The 14,193-nt window shown below is 35.3% G+C and overlaps 1 pseudogene; it reads right to left on the reverse strand.

The window, feature by feature from the left end:
- Window positions 1-12,343: 12,343 nt before the first annotated feature.
- LOC129061824 (glyceraldehyde-3-phosphate dehydrogenase-like) lies at window positions 12,344-13,460 on the reverse strand (annotated as a pseudogene).
- Between the last annotated feature and the right edge of the window lie 733 nt (window positions 13,461-14,193).

Here is a 14,193-nt window from a genome sequence, read left to right on the forward strand (position 1 = left end):
ATATAGAGCATAAATAACTTATAAACTGAATCATTAAGGATTTTGCCATATAACATCTTCAAAGTTATGTAATATTTCATCAAATGATAACTACCCTCTCATTCTCAGTTTGTATTTAAATGATGTAATATGATTTTAGATAGCATTTTAGTTAAAAAAGCAAATAGAACCATCTGTGCTATGTGGTAGTAAATCTCCGAATTCTAGGTACTTAAAAGTTGATACAAGATTAAAAAAACACGATTTTAGTCTCTTAGTTTCTCTCACAGCTATTTACAACCAACAAGGTAAAATTTTAACACAAATAGGTTCATTTATCTAGATATCCACTTGGGTAGGTTAAAACATACATTGCTAAGTACTGATAAGAGTTTTAATTAAGAAGACAAAAGTACTTTGTAAATGTTTTTAAAGGTCACGTGCATATTATTTTCTGAAATCTGTTTAATTTTTGTCTGCTGTTGAGGAACTCCATAGTAAGTATAGAATTTTAGCTGATGGTAGAACTTTACTACTACCTCCTTGAAGGTCTGTGCTATTACTAAATCATAAAAATCTCCAACATAAATGCTTATCATTGCTGTCTATACACATAAATCCAGAGAAAGTTTGGCTTATTTTAAAAGACAGTTGTATAACTGAATTAATTTCAATTGAGTATAGTTAGTAAGAGGATGCTGCTTATGCGATGTAGTCTAACAAAATATAGTTTTAGAGAATTGTTAAGGACATCCGTTGAGGGCAAAACAAATGCGTTAATGATGACATAAAAATGTACAAAATGTGCTTGATGGCATTTTTGGGTCCCTGAAAAAATCTATCATATTTCTGAATTTACTGTTATGTGAGATAATGAATTTCTTTATTTTCCAAACCAATTTGAATGAGAACTTTCAGTATTTTAATCAGAACAGTTTTTGTGGTATCCTAATTTGAAATAAAAAATTTAGGAAATAATTTAGATTAATAAAAAAATTTATAGACTACTTGGGCTTTACTTTGGATATGATTAGTGCTAAAGAAGCATTTTACTATTCAAATCACCAAACTTTATTGTTTTTAATACAGAAAATAGATTAATCATCTTAACTAAATTCCAAGGGGAATAAAATCTATGTATATCATAGAAATACATTATTCAGTAAATAAAATAATTTGAAATATAAATTCCTAATCTTATCAATCCATAAAATTTCATCACTGTTTATTTTGTTTTGTGATGTATTCAGAGTATTGGAAACATTAATCACACATTACGAAACATTAAAGGGATCTCAGTGCCTGGTCTGAGTAATTTAAAGTTTGGAGTCTGATAAAACTAACTTTAACATATCACTATTTAAATATAAAAGGTAAAGCTGATAAGGGTATAATTAAACTATGAAGTGCAGGTCCATTCACAGAGGTATAAAAACTGTGGATATATAATAAACTTTTAAGCAAGAAGTAGTTTTATAAAACTTGAGTTCACTGTAACTATTAGCAATTTAATTATTTTTTGTCAGGATGTTCCTGAGTTCGATTTTTTGACGATATAGCATTATGCGTATTGGTTTTTATAATATGCTGTATCGAAATGTGGAGATAGTACTGAGTCTTTGTCCTCTTGCTCTAAAGGTGGTAGGGATTACTGGAAGCTGAGACTTGACAAAAGCAAGTGTGAAATATTTTAGAATATTAGTCCTACCCTTGGGTGGGGGTAGGGGGACGGGTTAGGGGGGATGGTAACAATAGTTACCCAGTGGTTTAAGCAGGAGATGGAGACAAGCAAAACCAGAAATAACTTAACAGATTTAGTGAATAGTCAAGTGTCACAATGAGCCAGTTTGTTGGCAATGAGGGGGTGTGAGAAATAGAAAACGCAGGGTTGCTTAGGCAGTGCATGTGAAGAAGAGCGGCTGGTGAAACTGGAGGTAGAATGTTGCAGATGTTTAAAGCCTGCAGTAAAGCAGAGTGGTAACTGGGTCATTGATCACGAAAGAGCAAGCTATTGTGTTAGAACTGGTGTCAGTGTGGATGTTGAGAGCGTGACTGTTGGATTGGTTAGGGACACAGGCAGCCAGTAATGAATACCAAAGGAAAGTGAGAGACCTCAGGAAAGTAGTTACTGAGGGAAAGATCCAAAGTAACAAGACCTTCTACATTTCTGGGATTGCATAAAAATGCAGTAAACATGCTTGGGATGCTTCCTCTATGAGATCATGACCTTCATTTAAAGCCAGGCGAGAGACAGGGAGAACACAAAGTGGTGCAATTTTCAGAGGATTATTGTTCTTTTAGAAGCCGTGGTTAAGGGATTGTCCTGGGGCATCCCTTTCCCCTCACACAATAGAAGTGCCTCCTGGTGACCTTTTCCTTGTTCAAAGGAAGCCACATTCTTGTGGGTGTTTGAATGTGAATAAATGCCTTTTGGTGTGGAACTGATTATAAAGGGACTCTTGCTTCATTTGTTTTGGAAATTTTAATAGAAAATATAACTTGGCTCATCGCAGATATAAAATGAGGAAGAAGATAAGTATCTAGATAATTCAAATTCCAGCTTCCACTTGTGCTAAAATAGTCAGATAAAGTGAAAATCACCCCCACCTTAAATTATTTCTCTTTATTAGGGTCTTCTTGGCACGTATACTTTGCTTAGCCTAATTTCCTATACCTGTGAGTCCACTTGAAAAATGGTTTTTTGAACAAGAGAGAAACGTAACAAGAATATGAAGGTGTTAGGATTTGCAACCTCAAAATATGAAACCTACTGAGTATTTCAACATAGAGGAATTTGGGAAATGGCATGGAAAAGAACCTAAGCTTTCCCTAAAGCAGGTCATAAAATTCTCACGCGAGAGGTGCCTTCCCTATCCCAACAGGAAAAGAGCATCCTTATCTTTGAAGAAAAGGGATGTTATAAAAGATGAGTTATTGAAGACACACAGAGAAACAGAGAAATCTGGCCTCTTCACAGATGTTCCTATAGCACGTAGTCTTGCTTTTGACTCCATCATTTACTAGTTTAGGGATCTTGTGGAAATTACTTAGCATCTGTAGAACTTTTTCTTGAATGTAAAATGAAGATAATGACACGTACCTTGCATGCATCACCAAGAAGTATAAAAGCAAGAATTTTCATTCTAGTAGATTTTCATGTCACTTACTCATGTGTCCTTTGGTTCCAAGATTGTTTAAAGTCCATACTGTCTTTCTGTTGGGCTTACTAAGTGGGCAACATCAGTCTTTCTTGTTTTTATGAGGTTGCCCTGAGTCTTCTGAGAATCAGTAATGAAGTTCCTATTGTTACATTGTTATTTTTGAAATTGTTCCCTTTCTCAGTTTCAATCCAATGGGATTTTTCTTTTTCAATCCTGTGTTTTTGGAGATGTTAACATCAGGAATGGTCGCTACTTTAGGAAGAAATGAAGTTAATGTTACCTTCAGATTCCAACCTAGGGTAAGAAGAAAGCTCTGGCAATGGATGGAGCCTGAATAAGTCATGTTACCTAGTTGGAGAAAAGCTTACTAGCTATGGGTCATGTCTATTATTGAAGAGTATCCTGTAGCTTGTCTGTAGCCTGAGATATTGAAAAAGAAGATTTTTAAGATTTAACCATGATAATAATTGAAATTTAAATGAGGTGATCAGTCTTCTGGAATAACATTTATAAAATAAGGGAAAGCCAATAATTTTGTGCTAAGTGGATTAAGACTACTGGGATTCCTACATTTAATCATGCAGGCCTTCGTTCATTCAAAGTACCTTTTAAACTCTAGTCTCACGTGCTTGCTACTGCACTGGTTCTTCTCAAGTATCCTAATGGCAGAGAAGCATGCACTCACAAGCTTAATCTGCCTGCTGCAAGCACAGTTTCTTTGAAGTCCAAATTTATTTGAATCTGAGCTTCTATTCCATAATTTGGTTTTAAAGTAAAATTAATGTATTTTAATTACAATGAGGCAATATCAATCCTCCAGGATTATGGAGTATTGACCCTGTGACTTCATTTATTCCTTGGTTGATGTTATATTATATATACCTTTATTAGCGTACTATGGCTGTGAGCTGTGGTGAGTCCTTTGAATTTTCAAACAGAATAAGAGCAAGGGAAAAGGAGAGAAAGAACATGATAAGCTTTGCATTTATGAAACCTCATGATTTTGGGCAAGGTGGAATGAAGAGGTATGAGAATCATGGTATGGAACTAAGTTAGGAAATGTTCAAATAGTTTAGATGAACAATGATGAGGGCCTGAATATAGGAGATACAACAAGATTGGAAAAGAATGAATTGGAGTGATTTCCTTCAAATATAGAATGAAGAGTAAGATTGGAGGAAAAGACTAAGAATCCTACTTTGAATTTTTGAGTTTGAGGTGTTCTGGGACAATTATGGGGGAGGTGCTCGTAGACTAAGGTGGATATGCCATTAAGAAATAGGGAGAAGTCCAGGGATGGACACACAGATTTGAAAGTTATAAGCATGATTCTTTGGTTGTGCCTTGATTCTGAAACTTCAGATCCTTGATAGTTAAGAAGAATCAGAAAATGAAAAGTCATCAAAAGAGACTGAGAACACAAATATGAACACAAAGTCTCTATTCTAAAGGAAGGTCTTACCTGCCTGGCAGGTAGATAAATAGAGATCTAAACTAGAATCATTTTACAGGAGACAGAAGAGAAAGGACTGAATTGCCAAATAATTTAAAAGAACGATTTTGTGTTGTGAAAGGTAAAGACCGAATTGTACCTTAATATATAAGGCAGGCATTTTTAGAGTTGGCCAGTGTAGCAGACCAGGGCTCCGTGTTCACTTTGAGGTCGTGGCTTTCTGTGTTCACACTGCTCCACGCCAGAAACAAAATAAGGATTTCGCAGGTTTAGCAAAATGAACCTCAATCCTTGGTCAAAAATGAAGTGTTACAGGCCTTCCTAACTCCCCAAAGAATATTTCTGCAGTACGTTTCCACGAAGCCATTTTAAAGATAATCAAAATCGTATTGGGGAGTTACCTATTTCTGTTTGTGACTTCAGGTTGGACTTTGCTGATTCCCACACAAATCTGAATTCGACCAATCGTTGCACTAGGGGTACCTGGAAGTAAGTATGACTGAATGTAACCAGTTTTGACAAAATGGATTTTCCTAGATCATTGAAAACTATTTACTATTAAATTGTATTACTATTAATTAGAAAGCATTTCATTATTTTTTGATAAACATTACAAACCTGCATCAATATATTATGAAACACTTTTATTTTCTTAAATCAAACTTCATCTTTATACAGTCATTCAACTGGAAAAATAAAGAATTTAGAGGTACAGAATACTGAAGTAGACTGCAAACCTTATTTTATTCAGGTCTTTTTAGACAGCTCCTTCAATATAATTGAAAAACAGCATACCTAGGTTTATTATTCTCATTATGTGATGATTTTTTAAAACCAGGACTTTAGAAGACTCCTAAGGTTTTTAATTTCTTTTTTTTAATTTCATTAAAAGGAACATAAAAAAATGCATATAAAAGGATTTTTGCATATTAGTAAGACTCTAGTGTTGAAGATGGTACTGAAGCAGATTCGTTTAGCACTTTCCGTAGAGTTATTTTGGTACATTTTTAGTTGTGGACTTGACTTTTTTTTATCTGATTCTTGGAATCTTTGTGAAGTTACTTAGTCTCTACGAATGGAGGGGATGGATGAGGATGAGAAATAATGGTGTCCTTAAGTGTTACACTACTTTCATGCTTGTAGTTTTTGCTCACTGCAGTGGAAGCCTCGCAAGAGCAGGGACTACTATGCTAAATTTACTTATCCCTGGAGACCCAGAAACTTAAGAGGCCCTGACTCAGTAAGCACTCAAATATTTGGTGAGTGAATGGAAGGAAAAGGAATTCAAGATCTTAAGAGAAAGTGTTTTCTCAGTCTCTTTTGATGACTTTTCATTTTCTTAAGAAAGATCTTAAGTGCCTCGTGTAACGTGCATATAGTAAAATAATGCCTTGGGAGTTAGTAAATATAGTAAAATATCAGCTCTTGGGAAGAGCCTTTAGAAAGATGCAAATTTTGGAGACTAAATGGGGGCAAGGACACACCCGTGCAACATGGACTCTTAACCCTATTTGTTTGTAACCTGAGGGCTAGTACTTAGAAAGTCAATTTTTCATCTTGGAGACATTAGCAGAAACAATCCAAACTGTGTACCAGAGTGAGACAGCTCCACGCAGTCTTCCCTGGGTCATCTAGTTCCATATGAAGGGATGACAGGATTTTTCATGGTTTACTTTTTCTATGATTATTTAAGATTATACATATGCTTATACCTGTCTGAACAGTTCAGTCTGAAAATCATGTTTCTTCTCTTATTGAATTAGAATATTCTGAGATTGAAAAAGAAATTGCATTCTTATAAAATATACTGGGGGCAAAATGCAATTGACATTACCTAATCAACTGGTATTTCAATTGGTGATTTGAGGAGGAAATTCTAAGAAATGGTGATAACTGAAGAGGAATATTTAGCATAATTTAATAGTAAGTTGGTTTGCATGTATCCGTCTTTTGGAATAATTACATTGATTTATATTTATATCCCTTGCATTATTTCAAGTTTCTCCAACTTGTCAAAATGTTTGTGTTGAAAAATGCCACTTACTAATAAAGGTTGAGAAATAGAAGTAAACATCTTTTGATTTATTAGTTGATGCTGTATTAAATGTATAACTTTCCTTGAAAAGTTAGACACTAAGTTTATTTATAATATATGTCCCAGTATATGTTTTTAGAAAGACATGTTTACAATATGATTTTAAATATGCTATTAAATATATTAGATTTGTGTTATATATAGTGTTTATATATAACATAGAAGATGATATTAGATGGAACAAGAAATGTATTTCCTGAGAATGAAATTATAGTTCCATAAGGAAATTGATTTTATGAAGTCAGCCTTTTCATTTCTAGTTTTTCGTTGTTCATTTTTTACACCTTGGCAAGATAATCTTTAGCATCGGCCAAAATTTCACCTGGCTATTTATTTAAAATTACCCTAATTGATGAGTGAGAAACTGTAAGATACTTGCCTAATTTTTCATTGGATGAGGTAATTGATTATCTTCTCATTCATTTTTTTGTCCCTTAAAATACATTAATAAATGAGAAAAATCAATGATAAAATAGCAAAATGCAATTATTCCTGCTCAATTAAATATAGCAGATGGAGAAAATTCAAATTATTTAACTGTTCATTAACTATTGCTATATATGCTATTTTAATGAATCAGAATAACCCTCATAAAAGTTGTAAAACATTTATGGAATCCATTTCAAAGGTGCTATTAATTTTTTATAACTATTAGGAGAAGTTCTAAGTTTCTAAAAATGTCCTAAATGATCTAATGCAGTGATTTTCAACCTTTTTCATCTTATGGCACACATAAACTAATTACTGAAATTATGTGGCACATAATTTTAAAAATATATTTTTTACTGATAGGACAAAAAATAAGTATGATTTTGATTCATTCTCACTGAACGCTTATTGCGGTGTTGGCCATTGTCACTTTTTTATTTGACAACCTAAGGGAAAATAGGTCAGTGTCCCTGACTAGTAGTCAGGTATTGCATGTCTTAAAAATTCTGGTGGCACAGGAGTGTGCCACGATACACCGGTTGAAAATCACTGGTTGAATGGTATCAGCCGATTAACTTTCAGGTGGTTAACAAAGTACAAGTGTCAGTAAAATTCCCAGTAGTAACCAATGGTGTGCTAATGACATTCAATTGTTCTTTCAATAAACTCCATATATGGAAATGTAGCTCAGTATATCACTTAATTTGAGTGATATTTGCTTTCTCAAACAATTTTAAACCTGTGAAATAAACTCTAGGAGACGTATAGCAAATTCCTTTTTGGAAGGGTGACTAAAGCTGTTACTGCAATTTTTAAACAATTTGTAGCTCATATAAAGCAAGGTATTTGTATTAAATGTTTACATACTATAGCAGAATTTTTACAGTTTGCTTTTGGGAAAACTCAGTCTTTAAAAAAAAAGTTATTACACATGAGTGCATTTCCATTATAAAAGATTCAAATACTTTCAAGCCCTAGAGAGCGAAATGTGAATGTTGACCTTCCTGCCCCTCATACCCATACCCCTCAGAGGTAAAACTGCTAATAGTTTAGTATGCAGCCTTCCAACACAAATCTATCCATTTACAAACATACATTCCTCGGTTACAAAATAAAAAATGAGATCATAATGTATTTTCTTTTAACTTGAGTTGGAAGACACCAACTCTTTTTTTAAGTTAAAGAATTTGATCTGTATAAGTCAAAGTTATACTCTTACACTATTATTTGGACAATTTACCCAAGTAGTTATCACTGCTGTGCACTATGCATCTTTCTCAGTTATTCTAGCATTTTTTTTTTTTTTGCCATAGCATCACCAAGAAATGGGAAACATGTTCATGAGAGAGCAAAATAATTATCTAAAAAGTCAGTTAATTCATCAATAAGCTAGAAATGTAGCTTGAAAAATAGCTATCATTTTTCTTTCATACATGTTGTCAAGTTTGCCCACATTCTTTTTGTATGTTTGTGAACATTACTGGTTTGGCCCCATATTGCATTTCTTATGTTAACCATACAGTAAATGTATTAGAATATTTTAGATTTTTCTTTATTTTGATTTCCTTCTATCTCGTCCTCCCTTTCATTTGACCTTCTGTGCTTTTCCCATCTTCTCCCATTTTTGACCCTAACATTTTAGAGCATGTTTGATGGTGACGAATTTATTATAGGATTTCTCAACCTTGGCAACACTGACCTGTCAGACCAGTAATTCTTAGTTGTTGGATGGGGGTGGGAACTGTTCTGCGCATTGGAGGATGCTTAGCAGCATCCCTAGCTTCCACCTACTAGATACCAGCACTAAGCCCCCAGTTGTGATAACCAAAAACATCTTCAGATGTTGCTAAGTGACCTGGGCTGGTGTGGCAGGTTGCAGAAACACCTCTGGTAGATGCAGATATCTTCTGGGAAGGCAAAGCAATCCCCAGTTAATGACAAATGTGCCCTGGCGTGCAAAATGACCTCATTGAGAAACATGGTTTAACATTCTAAACTTGTGATATTTTTCTGGCATATGTCTTGGAGGGATAAGCCGCTAACCCTAAACCAGTTTGTAACTTGTTTTGAGGTATCATTAAAATTGTGATAAATACAACACTGTTAAACCTTCACTCCATATATATGTAACTGACTTGAATTCACTTAGCAGTGGATATGTGTTTGCTGCATAGTTTATACTCATTCGTACTTTGTTACAAGTTATGAGTTTATATTCAGAGATTATAAAACTAGGAAAATACAGGGTGTGGCAAGAATAAGTTTACAATAATACATATACAAAACAGAATTTATTATTGTATTATTTATTAAATATTGCATTATTTTCTACATGAATAACTGTAAACCTACTTTTGTCCCACCCTGTATATGCTGAAGAAAAGTCCTCTGCAACTTGAAAGAAATCTCCTCACGTATTTGTATGTATATCAATCACCTGAAATCAGATCTTCTTTCTTATGTCTTGACAAAAGTTCACTCAGCACTTTAACTCTTAGAACTTTTTAAAAAATATATGCATTGGGCTACTGCAATGCAACATTTAAAGATGAATTTTTTTTTTGGAAGGTGTTAAATAAAAGAACAACAACCTTTCAGAACTGATGCTGCATCATAAAGTTTAAATATGTACAGGTTTTTTCACATATAACACCTCAAAATTATCTTCAAATATGAATGTGAGTATATTCAATTTAAATGGAAATAAACTAAATTTTAGTATTTTATTGAAAATTTGAAAAACTCTGAAAGTGTTTGAATACTAAAAATCCTACTCTATGAACTATCTAGGAAAAGTTTTCAGACACATTTATCTTTGAAACTTAACATTTTAGCACTTCCCCCAATGGTCCCAAAAATGAAAAAACTGATCTTCACAATGAAATTTAAACTACTTCAAATGGTGTTTCCTGTATTTTTAGACTTAATGTTGTTATTTCTGCCCTTGTTATATATTCTTGTTTAATTAATTTCATGTTGATTTTAAAAGAAATGTGTACTATAGGCTATTTTAAAATAATTACTAATTTCAAGCATTTCCCAATATGTATTTAAAGCACCATTTTTGTAGAAAAAATACAACTTTTTTTAAGTTTAAAATTGAGTTGTGAAATCCAAGCATTGTATTAATTTTAATAAATTAACATACTTTATATCCTGATTCTGCTTTTAAAACTTCTGCATTTAACTACTTAATCCAATTTAAAAGATTTGAAAATCGCAAGATGAAATATTTTCTTTATTTTCAAACTAAAACACATTTTAGATATCAATATTATATTTAACATAAATACAAATTCTGACTAAAGTAATAGACTTGATTGTTTATATTCATAAACTTGAGATCAAGTAAGAATTACTTAAAAGTAATATTTTGATAAAAAATATAGATGTCACTAAGTTTAGTGCTTATTAAAATCTATGTGCACAGCATCATGCTAAAACTTTTTCATTTTTAAGTCTTTATTGCTTCACTGGCAATATCTGAGTATTGCTTGTATAGCTTTTAATATATTTAGTCAAATCTTAAATTTGAAATATATTTAAAAGGGAAACAGATCATGCCAATATTATTTTCAAAACACATTAAAATAAAGAGTGAAATAAAAAAGGTTACAGAAAAATTTATTCAGGAATCATTTGACAAATTGTGCAGGATGCTGATTTGGGGGAAATAATTTGTGCATTAAAAGCTTATTCTTTGATTACAGCAACTTCAGGTTATAGAAGTAGGAGTTATTTAGAACAAGAACAAAAATAATTCTACTTCATTATTTTGAAGTTGTATGTACTGTGATCTCAGTAAAATACTAGCCATTGTAGAATGTAATTGACTTTAATGCATTTATGCCATAGAACTCTTTTTGGGAGGAGGAGAGGAAGTTGGTGTTGGCTATTTAGCTGGGGTTGTAAAAACAATATGGCGTCTTTATTTTGCTCTATTCTCATGATATAAACTTCAGTAAAGGAGGAAGTTGAAACTGATTACAGATTGTTTTATTCTAGATTTCCACAGGATCAACATTAAAAACACTTTAAAACATTAGGCTGGGTATAATATTCATGGTGATTTATTATACTCCAAATTTGTAGCTATTCTTTTACCAGAATTTCTTTAGCAATTCTTAGTTTCTCACAACACTGTGATTCTTTCCTACCTTTATTATTTCAGCTGTCTTATGGAGGTTAATTTGGGAAATGTATATTGATTAAAGTTTCTTATGCCACTCTCACGTAGCTCTTGATAGTAAAGGTGACGTTTATTTGTAATGTGGATTTTAGGCTGAGCGGTACATTAGAGTAAGGCAATTTGCATTCCCATTATTTCTCTGACACTGATTTTGGCCTTCACTACCTATGGCCTCATTGCTTGAAATTCTCAACTTTTCTCTGAGTCTTTGGTATTTTCTCAGTCTAGTTCATGGCAGCTCTGATCTTTCACCTTGGTCAAAAACCTTCGGGGATCTCCCTCTTTGCACACCTTATCTCTCTGTTTCCGTCACCATTTTCTGCATTCCTCGCACATTCCCATTACCTTTCTACTCTTCAGAAACCAGACAATCATGGAATCCTTAGGAGACTGTACCTTTGCTTTTGTTGTCTTCTTCCCATTATCTGTTAACATTACGCATTTCAAGGTTCAGTTCACATTTTACCTTCTACCATAGGTTTCTTGGGTTCTCTTATAACCATCCAGAAACAGGAGGTACTATCTCTCTTCTCCCTGAATTGCCATTGTACTTTTTATTTGTTCACTTATTTTTTTATGGCTAGATGCCCTCTCACTGTGGTAGAAAGGCATGCGTCTCAGAGTCTGGTTTCTGATCTGTTCTCTGTGTTACTGTCCTGAGCAGGGACCATGTGGTGGAGTATTATTCTTTTCCTTTCTGGGGACTCCATTCCTCACACACAAAATCCCAGTTGGCAATAAATATGTGTTTGAAGGATGAATAACCACTTATTTGTGAAGGAATGTTAATTTTAATATTTATTCAAAAAATAATCTGAAGAATTTTAATGCTTTTGCCACCCACAGAGAAATGGTATTTTTTTAATTTTTTTAATTTTTTTTTTTTTTGGAGGGGTACAGTGAACTTTATTGATGGTGCATGACAAGGCAGGGCTCCCTAAGCCCCTCCCCTCTTCAGGGCGTCTAGGATGGAAACAAGATCAGGAGATTCTCAGTGTGTTGTGGGATCGATTTGGGGTGAGGACTCCCTGGCAGCTGAGGGTCTCTCTTCCTGTTGTTGGGGCTGGTGGTTCAGGGGGCTCTTACTCCTTGGAGGCCATGTGGACCACAAGGTCGACCACCCTGTTGCTGTAGCCAAATTCATTGTCATACCAGGAAATGAGCTTGACAAAGTGGTCATTGAGTACAATGCCAGCCCCAGCATCGAAGGTGGAAGAGTGGGTGTCAATGTTAAAGTCACAGGAGACAACCTGGTCCTCAGTGTAGCCCAGCATGCCCTTGAGGGGGCGCTCTGATGCCTGCTTCACTACCTTCTTGATGTCATCGTATTTGGCAGCTTTTTCTAGGCGGCAGGTCAGATCCATAACTGACACATTGGGGGTGGGGACACGGAAGGCCATGCCAGCGCACTTCCTATTCAGCTCAGGGATGACCTTGCCTTGCAGCCTTGGCAGCACCAGTAGAAGCAGGACTGGTGTTCTGGGCGGCCCCTCAGCCATCAGGCCACAGCTTCCCAGAGGGGCCATCCAGGGACTTATGGGTGGCAGTGATGGCGTGGACTGTGGTCATGAGTCCCTCCATGATGCCAAAGTTGTCATGGATGACTTTGGCCAGGGAGGCCAAGCAGTTGGTAGTGCAGGAGGCATTGCTGACAATCTTCATGGAGTTGTCATACTTGTTGTGGTTCACACCCATCACAAACATGGGGGCATCGGCAGAAGGGGCAGAGATGATGACCCTCTTGGCTCCACCCTTCAAGTGAGCCCCAGCCTTCTCCAAGGTAGTGAAGACACCCGTGGACTCCACAACATGCTCAGCACCAGCATCACTCCATTTGATGGCAGGATCTCGTTCCTGGAAGATGGAGATGGACTTTCCGTTGATGACAAGCTTCCCGTTCTCAGCCTAGACTGTGCCTTTGAACTTGCCGTGAGTAGAATCATACTGGAGCATGTAGACCATGTAGGTGAGGTCAATGAAGGGGTCATTGATGGCGACAACGTCCATTTTGCCAGAGTAAAAAGCAGCCCTGGTGACCCCAGGCGCCCAATGCGGCCAAATCCGTTCACTCTGATCTTCATCATCTTGTCTCAGGGTTGAGGCTGGCACTGCGCAGGAAGACCCGGCTGCCTGTCGAACAGGAGGAGCAGAGAGCCGAGAAATGATTTCTTTCTCCAGTAAAATGCATAGTTAAGGAGTTTGTGGGTGGGAATTGAAAGAAAATGCACCATTGGGGAGATATCTGGAGAGAGAGAGGCAGAGAGAGAGAGAGAGAGAGAGGAGAGAGAGAGAGTGTGTGTGTGTGGTGCACGCGCTCGCGCGCTTGCATGCACACAAGGTGGGAAAGAAGTTGTCTTTTACCATCATTGCTGCTTCTATTTTTTCAAGTGTATGAATCCACTAAAGGTACACAGTGCCACTAGCCTTTAGAGCCATATGTCAGGAAACTTATGATTCCTAATGTCAGTTTCTAATTTTTAAGGGGGAAATTGCAATGTCCTGGAATCTGGAGATTATAAGGCATTTCAGTCTCTCACTCTTCTATGATTTATCTTCTGTGCAACAAGTTACCAGACAGAAAAAAACCTACCATGTTTGCAAATAAAATATCAAATGATTTCTTGATTTGATGGTAATCTAATAATTGAGTTATATAGTTAGGCTCCTGAATGTAACTTGCTTGTATCCTCAGTGGAATCTCTTTGCAACATATGTAGCATTACAAAATTTAGTACCAGGTATATTTGTCTTAAGCTTACTCTAATGACAAAAATAGGAAAAGAGATTTAATTATAAGACATTCTAATCTCTGAAGAGGTCTGGACCCTTATGCTGCTCATGTGTTGCAGAGGTGTCTGTGATTATCCTGAGCACTTTTTTGTACTTA

The sequence above is a fragment of the Pteronotus mesoamericanus genome, unplaced genomic scaffold (assembly GCF_021234165.1).
Source record: "Pteronotus mesoamericanus isolate MK-2021 breed Mesoamerican mustached bat unplaced genomic scaffold, CSHL_Meso_final scaffold_651, whole genome shotgun sequence".
Lineage (NCBI taxonomy): Eukaryota > Metazoa > Chordata > Mammalia > Chiroptera > Mormoopidae > Pteronotus > Pteronotus mesoamericanus.